This window comes from Gorilla gorilla, chromosome 12, assembly GCF_029281585.2.
Source record: "Gorilla gorilla gorilla isolate KB3781 chromosome 12, NHGRI_mGorGor1-v2.1_pri, whole genome shotgun sequence".
NCBI lineage: Eukaryota > Metazoa > Chordata > Mammalia > Primates > Hominidae > Gorilla > Gorilla gorilla.
This window is the reverse complement of record NC_073236.2, coordinates 87,281,501-87,297,965: the sequence shown is the minus strand read 5'-3', so window position 1 is coordinate 87,297,965 and position 16,465 is coordinate 87,281,501. Positions and strand designations below refer to the sequence as shown.

Sequence of the window (16,465 nt, the reverse complement as noted above, 5' to 3'; positions counted from 1 at the left end):
TTTCAAAATGGCAGTTCCTGAAAGCTGTGGTTTTCAAATTTGCTTATTCAATCATTTGTTGCTTAACGAGGATATATTCTGAGAAATGCATCATTAGGCAATTTCTTCATTGCACAAACATCACAGAGTATACTCACACAAATCTAGATGGTATAGCTTACTACACACCTAGGGCTATGTGGTATAACTTATTGCTTCTAGGCTACAAACCTGTTCAGTGTGTGATTACACTGAAAACTGTAGGCAACTGTAGCACAATGGTAAGTATTTGTGTAAATAAATATATCTAAACATAGATGAGGTACAATAAAAACCAGTATAAAAGATAAAAAATGGCACACCATTTGGTAGGATAACTACCATTAATGGAACATGAAGGACTGAAAGTTGCTTTGGGTGAGTAAGTGAGTGATGAGTGAACGTGAAGCCCTAGAACATTTTTCTACACTACTGTAGACTTTATAAACACTGCAAACTTAGCCTTTCCTAAATTTATTTAAATTTTTTTCAATAATACATTAACTTTAGCTTACTGTAAACTTACTTTAAAGCATTTTTATATTTTAAAATTTTTTGATTCTTAAAATAACACAGCTAAAAATGCACATTGTACAGCTGTACAAAAATATTTTTTATACCCTTATTCTGTAAGTTTGTTGCTATTTTTAATTTTTTTCTTTTACCTTTTAAACACTTTTATTAAAAACTAAGGCACGAACACACACATTAGCCTAGGCCTGCACAGGTCAGAATCATCAGTATCACCATTGTCCACCTCTGTATCTTATCCCACTGGAATGTCTTCAAGGGCAATAACAAGCAAGGAGCTGTCATCTCCTATGATGAGAATGCCTTCTGGAATACCTCCTGAAGGACCTACCTGAGGCTGTTTTACAGGTAACTTCTAAAAATACGTAAGTAGAAGGAGTACACTCTAAAATAATAAAACATATGGTATAGTAAATGCATAAACTAGTAACATAGTTGTTGATTATCATTATCAAATATGTACTATATATAATTGCATAAGATATACTGTTATATGACTGGCAGCACAGTAGGTTTGTTTACACCAGCATTACCATAAACATGTAAATAATGCATAATTCTACAACTTTATGATGTATGCTACAATGTCACTAGGCAATAGAACTTTTTCAGCTCCATTATAATCTTATGGGACCACCAACATATATGCAATCTGTATTGACCAAAAAGTCTTCAGACAGGTCATAACTGTATCAGTAACCTCTGGGGAACATTTAAAAATTTCCAATGTCCTACCATCATCAGCCAAGCTTCTGATTTAATGAATATGAGATGTGATCTGAGCATCAGATTTTTTTCTTTTTATTTCACCTAATGTAATTCAAAGATGATTGACACCACTGCATTAGAGTTGTCTTCTCAACAATGTGGATTAAAGAGGCAAACAAACCGTAGGTGGGTGGATTTGTGCCTTCCTGAACCAAACCTATGTTAAGTGTTTGACTCGGAGATATATCTAAATAAATGAGGGCAAGCTACAATTGCTAATTGAGAAGTAAAGTCTAAGACACTGACTAATACAGGTTGGTTTCTCTCATTGATTGGATTAAAAGTTCTCACCTCATGAAAGTACAATAGAGTGTAAACTCGGATTTTCAATTAGAAAGTAACTCTGTTTCATCTAAGCAAATTTCATGTTTCCAGTTCTTACAGATTTAATCCTTAAAGCCAGAATATTTATGAATAAGAACACTGCAATTTTCACTTTTTATTCTAGAATGAATAGACTTGACAGTAATCTCAGCCTCTTTTCAAATTTCAAGTAATTAGATGCCAAATAATATTTCCCTACTGCCCTAAGGAATTAAGCACCAAGTTTTTCCCTATCAAGGACTCCCTTCAGTGGAGATGTACATTCTCTGAATTGTCAATTCTTGAGTCATAATAGTGGCTCTCATGTTCTTTTAGATTTTCAAGATAGAAAACTCATATTTAGTTATATCATCCTGTTTACTTCCCACAAGTGATCTGTCATCAAATCTCATATTTTCCTGAGAAGTATCTCTTAGATTCTCCAGTTGCTTCTTGTTACCAAGACTTCATCTAGAACATCCTCACTACTTTTTGGGACAAATTTTTTATAGGATGAGTCAACACTTTAAAATATAAATTTTACCAAAATCTCTTTGTCAAGAGTATATAATTGTTCTATGTCACTGATAAGGTGATATGGTTTGGCTGTGTCCCCACCCAGATCTCATCCTGAATTATAGTTCCCATAATCCCCACATGTCGTGGGAGGGATGTCATGGGAGGGACCCAGTGGGAGGTAACTGAATCATGGGGCAGTTACCCCAGTGCTGCTGTTCTCATGATAGTGAGGGAGCTCTCACAAGATCTGATGATTTTATAAGGGGCTTTCCCCCCTTTTGCTGGGCACTTCTCCTTGCTGCCCCAATGAGAAGAAGGACGTGTTTGCTTCCTCTTCCTCTATGAATTTTAAGTTTCCTGAGGCCTCCCCAGCCATGGTGAACTGTGAGTCAACTAACCCTCTTTCCTTTATAAATTATCCAGTCTTGGGTATGTCTGTTTTAGCAGCATGAGAATGGACTAATACGTAGGCAAACTCCAAACTCCAGAATGCTTTCCTTTTTAAAAAATAAAAGTTAAACAGTGTCTTAACTTCTTCCACTAACATTTACTTACTGTACTTGAAAATTACCCAAAGGAAAACAAACTCTTTTAGTTATTTGAGAGTTGAAGTCTCTGTCTTATACTTTATTCTATAATATTACAGTGTGGATAGTAGGAAGGACAAGGGTGTTAAAGTGAAATACAACTGGATTCAAATGTTTACTTTGTTGATTACTGTTTGCTCATGAGCAAGTTTTTAAAACTTTTTATATTCAGTTTATTCATTGTGAAGTGGGGTTTAATAAATGTCAACCTATTGAGTTGTTATGAGTTCTCTAGAAAAAATATCTATCATCTATCTTTCTGCCAATCTTTCTATCTCTATCATCTATATTGATAGCCTATGCCATATGTTTTGAACAGTTATCCTCAATAAACAGAAGCTCTTGTTGCGATTTCTTTTTCTTTTCTTTCTTTCTTTCTTTCTTTCTTTCTTTCTTTCTTTCTTTCTTTCTTTCTTTCTTTCTTTCTTTCTGTTTTTAATAACATAGTATTTATCTACAATGAAAAACCTGTACTAGGAAGAAAATGGCAGTCCTTCTTCAAAGGGGTTAATTTTCTTTTGTAAGATTCAGGAATTGATGGCTGAGTTGTTATTTTTTTCTTGTTTACAGCATAAGTTTAAACCACAGAAAACATCAAAACCTAGCCTGGCTTTGTTTAGTATGTGTCATAACTTGGAGATTCAAAGGATCTTTGCTTTTTAGCTTCCAAGTGAAAGGGTTTGTTTATGGTGTCTACAAAGGTAAGAACAAAATTTGCTAATTAGAAATTGAAAAACTTAGTCAATCAAAAGGCCTTTGTGATTAGGTTTTGATCATGGCAAAAGGAGGAGTTTTGCATTTGCCTAGATGCATACAAAAGGCAATTGGTTAAAATAGCAAAAGAGCAGCAAAGGCTGTCTGTTTCTCTGCTTACTCTGAATATACTACAAGTAGAAAGCATAGGCTCTTTACCAGTTCACCAGTAATCACATTTTTGGTACAAAAGGGGACTCTGCAAAGGCAAATTTATTTAGGCTTAAAAATTATTCATGTTCTTCCTTCCAATCAAATACCACCTGGCACAAATATTTGGCCCTCAATAGGAGAGAACCTGTAGTGGGAACAGAACCTTGTAAATGAGAGGAGGAAAACTTATTCACCACTGTGACCCTTTTCCTTTTCCTTATGGCCTTTTCTCTGTGTGAGAAATCAGGGAAGTCTGCACAGCTGACAGGCAAGGGAGGAGAAACTGCAGGGGCAAGGTGCACAATGTGGATATAAAATTCTACTCTAAGAGAGTGTGGAGGGAAGCCACATTTGAGTTGATAACATTATTTTATTCCTCTTAATATAAAGAAGACACTTTTTGTCATTTAAATTGATTTGGTTAATGGAAGACATAGATGAAATAGAAATACGAGAGGAAAGGACATTTTTCCTTCTCAGAAACTGTGTGCAGGAGTTTGGAAATGTGGGATAGATGGATGTCCCAGGAGAATGATCGAGGAAAGTGTGATCCTGTAGTAGTAAACGCAAGCATGAGGCATCTTTCTTATTTATACATTGGAGTTCTTTCAACTCATATGTGATTTAAAAGAATATTGAAATACTACCAACAGTGTTTTCTCTTTTCCTGTGAAATGCTTATTTTCAATCTCAAATTAACTTCCATATTCTTTAAAAACTTTCCATTCCACTCACAGACACAGGATTTTCTCCCTTCTCTGACATATGATCTTTCTTTGTGGAGAAAGGGTCTTTTATACTCTGGTGGTGCCAGCATTACCCAGGGCGGCAAACTTTCAGCAAGGCAATTTGAAATGTATCTGAAAAAATGTAAGTGTATATACCAGGAATTTATGTAAAGAAAATGCATGGAATATGTTTAGAGGATATTAATTGCAAGGTTAATTATAAATTAAGAAAAAAAGAAACAATTCTAATGTCCTACAACATAGGATCAGTTAAATAAGTTATGGAAGATAAAAAATGGATAGTATGCAATAGTTCATATAAAAATATGTATTTATATTTACTTATGTAGAAATGAATTTGAGGTACAAATGTAAACTACATAATGGTATGTGTTAGATGATTATATATATATATATCTATATCTATCTATCTATATATAACTGCAAGATAATTGCACCAAACTTGTTAACTGTGGTTGTATCTTCATGAATAAAGTTTGACTAATTTAAAATTTTTTCCTAAATTTTTAATATTATTTTACAATGATTGTGTTCTCCAATGAGAAAAAAAGCATTGTTATAGTTAGGTACTCTTCCTAATATATACTTTTGATCTTTCTAACTATACTTTAAGTTCCATAATGGTGGGGATCTTTTATGTCTTGGTAACATCCCAGCCCCCTTTATCCACATTGTGAGTTATCACTCCATACACCTTCATCATAGTCATAATGATTTGGAGTTATTTCTTACAAAGAATATTTATTCCCAGGCCATTCCTCCAATTCTTATCTAAAGTCTCAAGAGAAGTAATTCTAGGAACATTGAAGAGTCTTCAGATCGCACAAGGGTAAAATCAGTAAGCTCCCCAAAGCTGAAATTCTAATTCTAAGGTTACTCTTGTTCTTAGAATAGGCACTGGGGAACTCTGGGGACTGTCTCCTTGACTGTCCTGCATTTTGTCTGTAATGCATTCTAAAGATCACTCTCCTTGACATTACTCTTCTAAATCAAGCATATAAATTCCACTCAGGAATCAAAGCCACTAGATAGTCTGCATGCATTTACACTGGGGAGGGCAAAGCAGAGGGGAGAGCCCTAGCAGGGCTAGCCTGCTAAGAAAACATGACTTTTAACTCCTTGCTCAGGTCTTAAATTCTCTCTCAGTAACAATAATGTATAAGCCAAATGTAACATGTGAATATGCAAAGCTCATCATTTGAAAGAAAAACATCAGCCTTCTCCAATTAGGTACATTTGCTGAAATAAAGGGTGGTACTTATCCTCCATGTAACATGATGTTGCTAAATGAGAAGATCTGTAGTCACACTATACCTTCCAGGGAATGCTTGTCTTGTATGTTTTCTTTGGGTTTTTTCTAGAGCTTCATATCAGACAGCACAACAGTTGTACATTTCCAAACTGATTTGGAGGATGATACATTCAGATTCTCAGAGGAAGCCTATAAAACAAATATTCGTTGAGCATCTAATCCAGTCTATGAGCCTTGCCTGAAGGAGATGGGAAAAAAATGACACGGCTTCAACCTCAGAGGGTCTACAGAAAAGGTGAGGGAATAAAACTTATTAATAAAAGTAAAACTTAGGCAATAGTTTCTGGAATATCTCTGTCAAGGATTAGGGTTGCCAGATTTTGCAAATAAAAGTACAGAACACCGACTTAAATTTGAATTTCAGAGAGACAGTGAATCATCTTTTTATATATTTCACGAGGCATAGTTGTACTAAAAAGTTATTTGCTGTTAATCTGGAATTTAAATTTAACTGGCTCTTCAGTATTTTACCTGACAACCCTACCAAGTCACAATTTTAAACGACTGCTAAGTTAGAATTGAAGAGTACAGAATAGTGATTGACAGAATAACAGGAAAGAAATGCACGATCCACTCAGGTTACAAAGATAATAATTTAGTCCATTAAAAATGGGTAAGAGAAACTGGGTGGATGTGAAACTAATTCCATATAAAATCTTGGTTTAGAATTCCTACTTGACATAGTAGTCAGAATTCTGTTACGAAAGGAACTGACTGTATTCATATATGCTGAAGGAGAATCCAATATGCAATATCCAGAAAGAGATCCTCAATGAAATCCTTTTGACTTCGAGATAACACTGCAGCTGTCCCAATTTGTCACCCTGTAACTTCAACCTGCTCAATTTAGTAAAATTACTCCTTTTTAAGTCAATCAGTGACTACAAATCAAAAACGGTTGTAAATAGTATAGAGACAATGAAGTAAATAAAAACAATAGCATTCACATTTTTGGATAATCGATCAGTGTCATTTACTCATCTACTTATTTTTGAAATATTAATATTGTTCTTAAAATGGTTTTAGACTTTCAAGTTTAATTTTGCAAGTGTAAAAGAATTTGATTATGTGGGTTAACTGTACTTAACAAAATAAGAGGAACTGATCTATCTATCAGATTGAATTATTAGATTCACAAGGGTTGCTTAAGACCTAGGGAGAACTTGCACGTGAGGTTATTATGTCTGCCTGTCAGCCATTTGAAATGCTTTTACAAAATTCAAATGTATTAAATCTAGTAAATCATACTTGTTTTTAAATGTTAATCTGTTTAATTTGAGAAATTAAGCATTTATCAAAGAATAAATAAAAAGCATTTTTCCATTTTTATACAAAATCGACTGTATCCATGAATGGAACAAAATGCTAATAAATTAAATTTAAATATTGATATTAATAAGTTAAAATATTGATAAGTTAAACTCAAAGCTTAAGGCCGTTTAAATTATAACTTAAATTTATTCCATGTAATTTAAACTGAAGCATTTTAATAGTTCTTTCTACGTACATACTATGGACAGTAAAGCCTAAGATGATAATAAGAAGATATTTAAATTCCCGGGAGTCTTACCTTCTTACAATTCTTATAATTACCAGTTCTTACAATATTTTGAAAATAATAAATCTCCTAGTCAGAGTTCAGTAGTTAAGGGGAACTCTGAACACTCTGATTAACATCCTTTGCTTTTTAATATTCTGAAGAATATGGGATAAATTAGACTTAATATTGTAATAATAAAAGCTGCTTAAATTCAACTGTTACTGATACAGTTAATTCCATTTCTCTGAAATCACTTACTGTACATGCCTGTTTTAGTAAGGATAGCAACAGGAGACAGAAAAATTCTAGGCAGACAGGGGAGGGTCCCTGGCAAAACCTTACCTTCAAGCCAAAAAGCATGAAACCCATGGCCCTAAGTGAGAAGTTTCATCCCTATGTGCCCGGTCTCTCCCAATTTGTTCTTTCTGAATACTGCCTTTTAACCAATCGAATGTTGCATTTTCCAAAACTACTAGCAGCCCACCCTGCCCCCATCCTATGCCTATAAAGATCCCAGCCAGCAGAGGATAGAAGCAGCTGGATGTCAGGAAGAATCAGCTGGATGTTGGAGAGAAGCAGCTTGACTCCAGAGATGGCAACTGGACATCAAAGAGAGGCAGTTTGACTTCAGGGGAGAGCGACCTTCCCTTCCCATCCCTTTTGCAGCTCCCCTCTCTGCTGAGAGTTGTCTTCATTACTCAGTAAAATTCTCCACATTCACCACCCTCCAATTTATCCATGTGACCTCATTCCTCTTGGCCACTAGACAGGAATTTGGGATGCAGTAGGTGGCAGTACCCAAAAAGGCTGTTACACTAGTCCTTTGCCCTCACTGGCAGATGGCAGCCAGCCCACATGATGAAACAAAGGGCCCACTCAACTGATAACACACCACTGTCTGCAGATGGCAGAGCTAAAAGAGTACTGTAACACATCCTCTGTGGCCTTGGGGTCACAGGCACCCCATCTGCAGGACCCACATGGAGTTTGCTCCTGCTGGTGCCAAAGCAGCTGGTTCCTGCACTTGCTTGCTCCTGTTCCTGCACTCATCTGCTCGCAAACTCTCTTCCGCAAGGGGATGAGCAGGTGGCCCGAGTAAATGAGGTATTCTTGTCATGATTCCCACAAAGGGGTCAAGAAAATATACTGCATCAATAACGTACCAGAAACAACATTATAGCCACGTAGCGATGAATGAGTATCATTTTAGTGCAATAGAAAGAGCAGTACATGGCTTCTGCAGATAACCCAAGTCTTTGGTTTTTTTCTTTTTAGATTAATTTTATTTTTTAATTGACAAATAATAGTCCTACATATTTATGGTGTACAACCTGATGTTTTGATACATGTATACACTGTGAAATGATCAAATCAGGTTAATTAGTATAGCTATCACCTCAAATATTCAACATTTCTTTGTGGTAAGAACATTTAATATCCTCTTTAGCCTCTCCTGACATAGGGGGACCCAATCTCTAAAAAAATTAAAAAATGAGCCAGACATGGTGGCACACACCTGTGGTCCCAGTTACTTAAGAGGCTGAGGTAGGAGGATCATTTCAGAGGTTGAGGCTGCAGTGAGCCACGATAATGCCACTGTACTCCAGCCTGAGTGACAGAGTGAAACCTTGTCTCAATAAAAAGAAATCCTCTCTTTCACCTATTTTGAAATATACAACACATTATTCTTAATGATAGTCAACTTGCTGTGCGATAGAACACCAAAACATAATCCTCTTATCTAACTGTAACTGTTGACCAATCCTCTTTCTTTGTCCACTTTCCCCCAACCCTCACCTCCACCCCCACCTACCTCTGGCAACTACCATTGTACTCACTTCTTTCATAAGTTTGAATTCCACATATAAGTAAGATCATACAATATTTGTGTCAAAGACAAATATGCTCTATTCCTGGCTAATTTCATTTAACATAATGTCCTCTAGTTTCATCCATGTCGTAAAAAATAATAGGATTAATAAAGTTAGGTTACTAGATTTGAAATTTAATTCCTTCACCAATATTTACTGGGAAATTGTTTAAAATGACAGATTCCTAGGCCCCTTCTCCATTGTTTCAATAATTTAGGGGGGTGGGCAGGAATCTGAATACTCTAAAGTCTCTCCAGTTAATTCTAAAAATTAGGCAGGTAGATATGGAGAATATTGGCCTACAAAGTCCTTTGCTATTCTAAAATTTCATAAGGACAATCTTAAAGACTGAACATAGCCCTTAAAAAAGAAATCATAACTGAATAAAAACTTAATGAAGTGTGTTTTTTAATACTCATTTGAAATAATGCCTGTTAAAATGCGTATTTTATTATAGATAGAGTCACATATTTTTGCCATAACAACTCAGAGTATCCCCTGGCTTCTCACTGAAGTTAAGTCATTATACATATTTATCTTATGCCTATGAGACATTTAGGAGAAAGAACTTGGGGTCTTTAATAAATAGTATTCATCCATATTGACCTTTTCTCTTCTGTTATTTCAAGAAAATTCGGCAAGTATTTGGAAATTTAATATTCATTTATTGCATGGGATCATTTCAGCAAGTTTCCCTTGATTTAGACAAAGACAAAAGACCTATCCACAATGGTTACCTCTCAAATCTGTTTTTTTTAAACCAAAATATTGCAGACGAATGAAGTGGAATGAAGCCATTCCTGCACAAAGATGTCCAGAGCAAAGAAAAACACATATTTCATAACACAGCTGATTCTCAAAGTCAACATTACATGGTGTTGCCTACAATTCTATGTAAACAGTATATGGGAGTAGACAGCAGCAAGAGAACCTGGTTAGTTTGCAATCTAGTATCTTGGTCCTAATATTTTAGAAACTTGGTTGTTCTCAATGCCTAATTGATGCCTAATTGGTAACAACAGCCTCATTTCAGTTGTTGTTGTTGTTATTGTTTTTCTTCCCTGAGTGGAAAATGGATCAGTGCTTTGGGGCAGCTGAGCTGATTTCTTTTTGAATTGAAAACGGATCCACTTTACACAAAAAAATAATTAGAAACTTCCATATCACACACTATCATGTGCTAACAGCCTGGAAGATGTGCCCAGTGAAAACAACTGAAAGTGTTGGTTTGGATGTTTTACACACACACACGTGCATGCGTAGATGCCCTGATGTGTGCTGGCAAGTTAGTAAGATCTATCCAGAGGCTAAAAGTCCAAGGAGAAATCCAGAGCAAAAACTGATCTTTATGGTAGAAAACTGGCGCTGTGGTTTTCATTTCCTTTTGGGCAGCAGAAAACAAAAACAAACAAACAAACAAAAAACTAGCCAAAGCACAGGACATTCTAAAATAGGTCTCTCAGTAAATGAGATCTAAAGAATGAACATAAAAGAAACGAATGACCTTCCTCAAATGAGGAAATCCTTGCCTTGGTTCTCAACAGTTACAAAAAAGGAATTTCCTTTGAAAAATTATAACTATAATCTCACCTTCAAAGATATTATAGTCCATTGAAATATTATCTAGATGGCCTGAGGGGGCTGCAGGCAGAGAATTAAGTTGGAGGTGATCTTCATCTAGTGGTCATCAAGGCAGAAGGTGACATGCCCACTACAAATGAAGACCTCAGGTAATTTCCACAAGATTAAACAAACATGAAATTATGATAAAAGTCACAATACACAATGAAATAAGTCACCATGACTGAGAGAAACTACAAACAGCATTTTCAGTCCTATAAACACTATCCATAATGAAAGACTATCCATGTTGAAATTATTAGATAAATACCGTAAAATTTATGTTTAATATGCTAAACACAATATGACAGCATGGAAAATATAAACAAAATGCAAGAAATCATTTTTAAATGACCAAGCTGACTAAAAATAAACCTAAATAGAACTTCTAAAAATAAAAATTACAGTAATTTATATTTAAAGATTAAAAGAACATTGAGTGAACAAAATAAGCTAAATAATTGATAATCTGGAAGATAAATCTACAGTAACTATCATCAAGCAGCCCAAAAAGATAAAGAGATGGGAAATATGAAGAAGTTAAGATACATGGAAAATAGAGAAAATAAAACATAAACAATTACAGAAAGATGAAAGAAAGAAAATTGATTGGAAGTAATATTTGATGTGAATGTTTTGGAACTGCTGAATGCCACCAACCACAGATTCAGGAAACCAATCAAAATGTAAATAAAAACAAATATATAAATAAATAAATAACAAAAATCCACAGTTAGATATAGTGAAACTATAAATTACCAATTGAATGAATATGTGGATAACTCTGAACAAATATTTATGTACAAAGTAATAAGAACAACACAAACAATGTCTTTCTGAGTTTTAAAATGATTTAGCTTTTATAATTATGTATGGTAAATTTTTAAGTGTCATTTCTAAAAATACGGAAACAGAGTGTGTAACTTCCAGTGAAGTTGAGGGGGTAAAGGATGTAATAAGAAAAATAAGTTGAGGGAAACAAAAAGGAGAGAAACAGAAACATAAGAAAACAGAAAATAAAACATATTAGTCCTCTAAGAAACAGATGTCAAAATGGGATTAGAGGTGCAAATAGATTGGGGAGAAAATGTCTGTGAAAGATAAAGAAGAGAGAGCAAGAAAAGGTGAAATGAGCCATGATGATTGCTGATACAATTGAAGGAACAAGGAAAAGAAAGAAAATTGCATAGGAAAAGTCTTAGATTTAAGTGCAGTTATTTAGAAAAAAAAAAGGTTTTGCCAGGCCAAAGAGGAGTCCCTGATTCAAGTCTGCCATTAGCTATATCTGTGTCTAACAAAAACAGGCTGGCAGGAGCACCCCAGCCATATTCTCTCTTCGGCTGGGAGAAGCCCTGGAGAAGTGTGACTTCTTGAAACAAGAGAGTGGATCCAGAAGGGAAGCACCAAGGGCCATAAGTCAGCTAATGTTAAATCTTTCAATTCATCATGTCTATATATATGAACATTATACATATGATAAAAAGCTCAGCGTCACTGATCATTAGAGAAATACAAATCAAAACCACAATGAGATACCATCTCACACCAGTCAGAATGGCTATTATTAAAAAGTCAAAAAGCCACAGACACTGGTGAGGTTGTAAAGAAAAAGGAACACTTTTACATTGTTGGTGGGAGTGTGAATCAGTTCAACCATTGTGGAAGACAGTGTGGTGATTCCTCAAAGACCTATAGGCAGAAATACGACTTGACCCAGCAATCCCATTACCGGGTCTATATCCAGAGGAATATAAATCATTCTATTATAAAGATATATGCCCACGTTTGTTCAATGCAGCACTATTCACAATAGCAAAGGCATGGAATCGACCTAAATGTCCATCAATGATAGACTAGATAAAGAAAATGTGATATATATATACCATGGAATACAATGCAGCCATAAAAAGAAACAAGATCATGTCCTTTTCAGGGACATGGATGGAGCTGGAAGCCATTGTCCTCATCAAACTAATGCAGGAACAGAAAACCAAACCCCTCATGTTCTCACTTTATAAAGTGGGAGCTGAATGATGAGAACACATGGAGGGGAACAATACACACAGAGGCCTTTTGGAGGGTGAGGGTTGGGAGGAGGGAGAACACCAGGAAGAATAGTTAGTGGATACTGGGCTTAATACCTAGGCAATGGGATTTGTGCAGCAAATAATCATGGCACACATTTACCTATGGGGCAAACCTTCACATACTCCACATGTACCCCAGAGCTTAAAATAAAAGCTGGAAATAAAAAAGAGAAAGTGCTAAACTGTCTTACAAAGTGGCTGTACCATTTTGCATTCCACCAGCATAAACAAGGGTTTCTATTGCTCCACTTCTTCATCAGCAGTTCATATTATCACTTTTTAAAAATTTTTGCTTTCCTAATTAGTACGCATTATTTTATCATTTTTTCCTTTTTTTTTTTTTTTTTCAGACAGGGTCTCATTCTGTTGCCCAGGTTGGAGTGCAGTGGCACAATCAGGGCCCACTGCAGCCTCGACCTCCCTGGCTCAGGTGACACTCCCACCTCCGCCTCCTGAGTAGCTGGGACTAGTGGCACACTTTGCCATGACTGGCTAGTTTTGTTTTTTTTTTCTTTTTTCTTTCTTATGTATGTATGTATGTATGCATTTATTTATTATTTGTGGAGATAGGGTTTTGCTATGTTGCCTAGGCTGGTCTCCAACTCAAACAATCTGCCACCTTGGCCTCCCAAAGTGCTGAGATTATAGGTGTGAGCCACTGTGCCCAGCAGCTCATTGTTTTCTTTTTTGTTTTTTCTTTTCTTTTTTTTTTTGAGACGGAGTCTTACTCTGTTGCCCAGGCTGGAGTGCAGTGGTATGATCTTGGCTCACTGCAGCCTCTGTCTTCCGGATTAAGCAATTCTCCTGCCTCAGCCTCCCGAGTAGCTGGGATTACAGGCATACGCCACTACGCCCAGCTAATTTTTATATTTTTAGTAGAGATGTGTCTCACCATGTTGGCCAGGCTGGTCTCAAACTCCTGACCTCAAATTATTCGCCCTCCTCAGCCTCCCAAAGTGCTGGGATTAGAAGCGTGAGCCACCGCTCACGGCCCCATTGTTTTCTTAATTTTCATTTTCCCAGGGACAAATTGCAAAAGACAAAAGTCTGTGGCTTGTCTTCATTTTCTAAACAGTAACTTTTGTGGAGAGGTTTTTAAGTTTAATAACATTCAACTTAGCAATTTTTTCATCTATCATGCTTTTGATGTTGTATCTAAAAATTCATCATCAAACCCATGTTACCTAGATGTTCTAGTTTTTGTTTTAAGTTTTATACTTTTGTGCTTTGAACCATTTTTGTATGTGTGTGTGAAAGGTATAAGATTTGTGACTATCGCTTCTCGACCTTTTGGCTAAGATCAGGTGAAGATTTGTGTCTAGGCCCCTCCTTTGTGCGTGTTCATCTCCAGTTCCTCTAGCAAAAATTGTTTAAAGACTATTATTTCTCTATTGAATTGCCTACCAAATATCAGTTTATTATTTAGAGTGGTTCTATTTTTGAGCTGTCTATTTTGTTCCATTGGTCTATGTTTCCATTACTTCACCAATACCATGATGTGCTAATTGCAGCAACTTTCATAAACCTTGACATTAGGTATTATAGTGCTTCAACTTTGTTCTTTTTCAGGACTAAGAAGTAGAATTTATTCAGGGAAGTGGTTATTGCTGATGGAGAAGGGATACACAAATGACTTCAAAGTAATGGTAATTTATTATTTATTTAAATTAGGTCATAAATAGGTGTTCTTCATACTTTGTGTATGTTTTATAAGTATTTCTTTGTATATTCTTAGCATTACATAACAATTTAAAAACATTTCAGCTTGAATCCAACTTTATGCATCTATGAACACTTGCAATGCACAAAGGACTCACCAAACCCTTATGGAAGGAGGAAGCATGTGGGATGTAGGCATTTTTTGGCCACTTGTTGACTCTAACAGCACTGAAGTCTCACTAACTGGATAGAGCTCAGAGATGGCTAACAGTTTAAAACAATTATATTTAAACAGTTATTTCTCTAAATGTTGCATAGGAAAAAATAAATTTGTGTAGGAATGTTGAACAGAAACAGGAAGACTGTCAAGAAGAGTGACAATGGCATTTGGTCCTTAATTAAAATTCAATTATCCAAATCTGAATATATTACTCTCCTTTTTCATTGCTAACCATTGCATAGTAAATAAAGCCATGCTCTTTATCACATATAATATTGTTACTCATAAACACACGTTAAAAATTAATAACATTAAATGTTTACTATGTTCCAAGTTTCTTTCTAAATGCTGCATGTAGGAGCTCATTTCATCCTCACAGCAAGCCTATGAAGTATTATCAACATTTAAGCAGTTAGAAAAGTAGGGCAGTTCTTTGAATCCAGGAGACTTGTATTCTACTTACTAAATGCATTTGATGTTGACAATGATAATACACATTTTATATCCATCTATTATCTAAATACCACTGGCCAATGCTGTGAGGATAAAAGAGTCGATGAAACAGACTTTTCACTAAAGCAAATCAAAACTCTAACAGAATGTAATGAAGTAAACCTACATGGACTAACTAGAAAACAATGCAGACAGAAAATTCTACACCCGTTCTCAGAGATTTATTACTGTGCATAGGTGTTTACAGAATTTAGAAAATGAAACAAAAATAAAACTAAACTGTGGATTTGGGAGGACAGAGAAGATTGATCTCTATGAGCTGAAAATTCCTAAAAATCAATAAAGACACTTTAGTTACCTTACTACTATTAAACAAAAATTATGGGAAGTCATTGTTTTAGGCTGAGGTCCTGTACTAAGCCCCAACAGACCAGACCAAATCAAAAAGGAGTCACTCATGCTAAATACCACATAATCAAACAGAAACTTTAAGGAAGCAACTAGATCCCAAAACAGATCAGTTTGTCACTTCTGCTTTAGCTTTGACAAAAAAGTAACCTGATGTTATCCAATCCATTTTTTTCTATTGTTTCGTTTCTTAGTGTCTAACTTATAAAATGCACTCTTCTACTATTGACCAGGGAACACTTTCTTCTTATTTTGTAGAATGGATGCTGCTTCAATCATGAATTTTGAATAAAAGCCACTTAGCTTTATAACTAAATTTGCTGTAATGTTGTCTTGTGACATTATCTTGCTTTCACTTTTCTTTGCACACAGTAGGTGTTCAATACATAGCTAAAGAATTAAAAAACAACACAAAAGAAAAAATAATGGAGGAATTGAATTTTAGTTGGTGCTTGAAAAGAGTGAGCTTTCCTGTGCAGAAGAAAAGATCTAATAAGTGTAACTGAATGAGAAATATAATGTTGAAACACTGGAATAAAATGTAATGTGTGACCCACATGATCCCTCATACTTTAGAACTTGTTCCTTTGTTAAACGTTTATCCTTGCCTCACTGTGACACCACAGCTTCTTTAGGGCAGGGGCCACATATTTTACTTATTGCAGCACTTCTCATAGTACTCCTTATAAGTTAGAATTCAATAAACACTGACTTTCTGGAGACTCAGAATTTCTCTCTCTTTTCTTATTGCCTTTGCTCCTGAGAATTACATTGCCTCACAGAAGACTAACACATGAAATCAATTACCTTCTCATTTATATTATTCTATTTAAAGTTTTTTTCTAATTTCATGGGACCATACAAAAATTTCTCAAGAAAATCATTCACTTATGAAATACTAGAAAATTCCTGCA

At 35.3% G+C, this 16,465-nt stretch overlaps 1 long non-coding RNA gene across 4 annotated transcripts; it reads left to right on the top strand.

The window, feature by feature from the left end:
• Window positions 1-1,168: 1,168 nt before the first annotated feature.
• On the top strand, window positions 1,169-7,953 carry LOC109025679 (uncharacterized). 4 transcript variants are annotated; one of them, XR_008677112.2, is made up of 6 exons: window positions 1,169-1,443; window positions 3,297-3,427; window positions 4,370-4,502; window positions 5,133-5,210; window positions 5,743-5,928; window positions 7,744-7,953. It is a non-coding gene; the product is annotated as an uncharacterized lncRNA (long non-coding RNA). The 4 variants fall into 4 exon arrangements; XR_008677109.2 differs by having other exon boundaries at window positions 5,133-5,219; XR_008677110.2 differs by having other exon boundaries at window positions 5,133-5,219; window positions 7,710-7,953.
• Window positions 7,954-16,465: the final 8,512 nt, after the last annotated feature.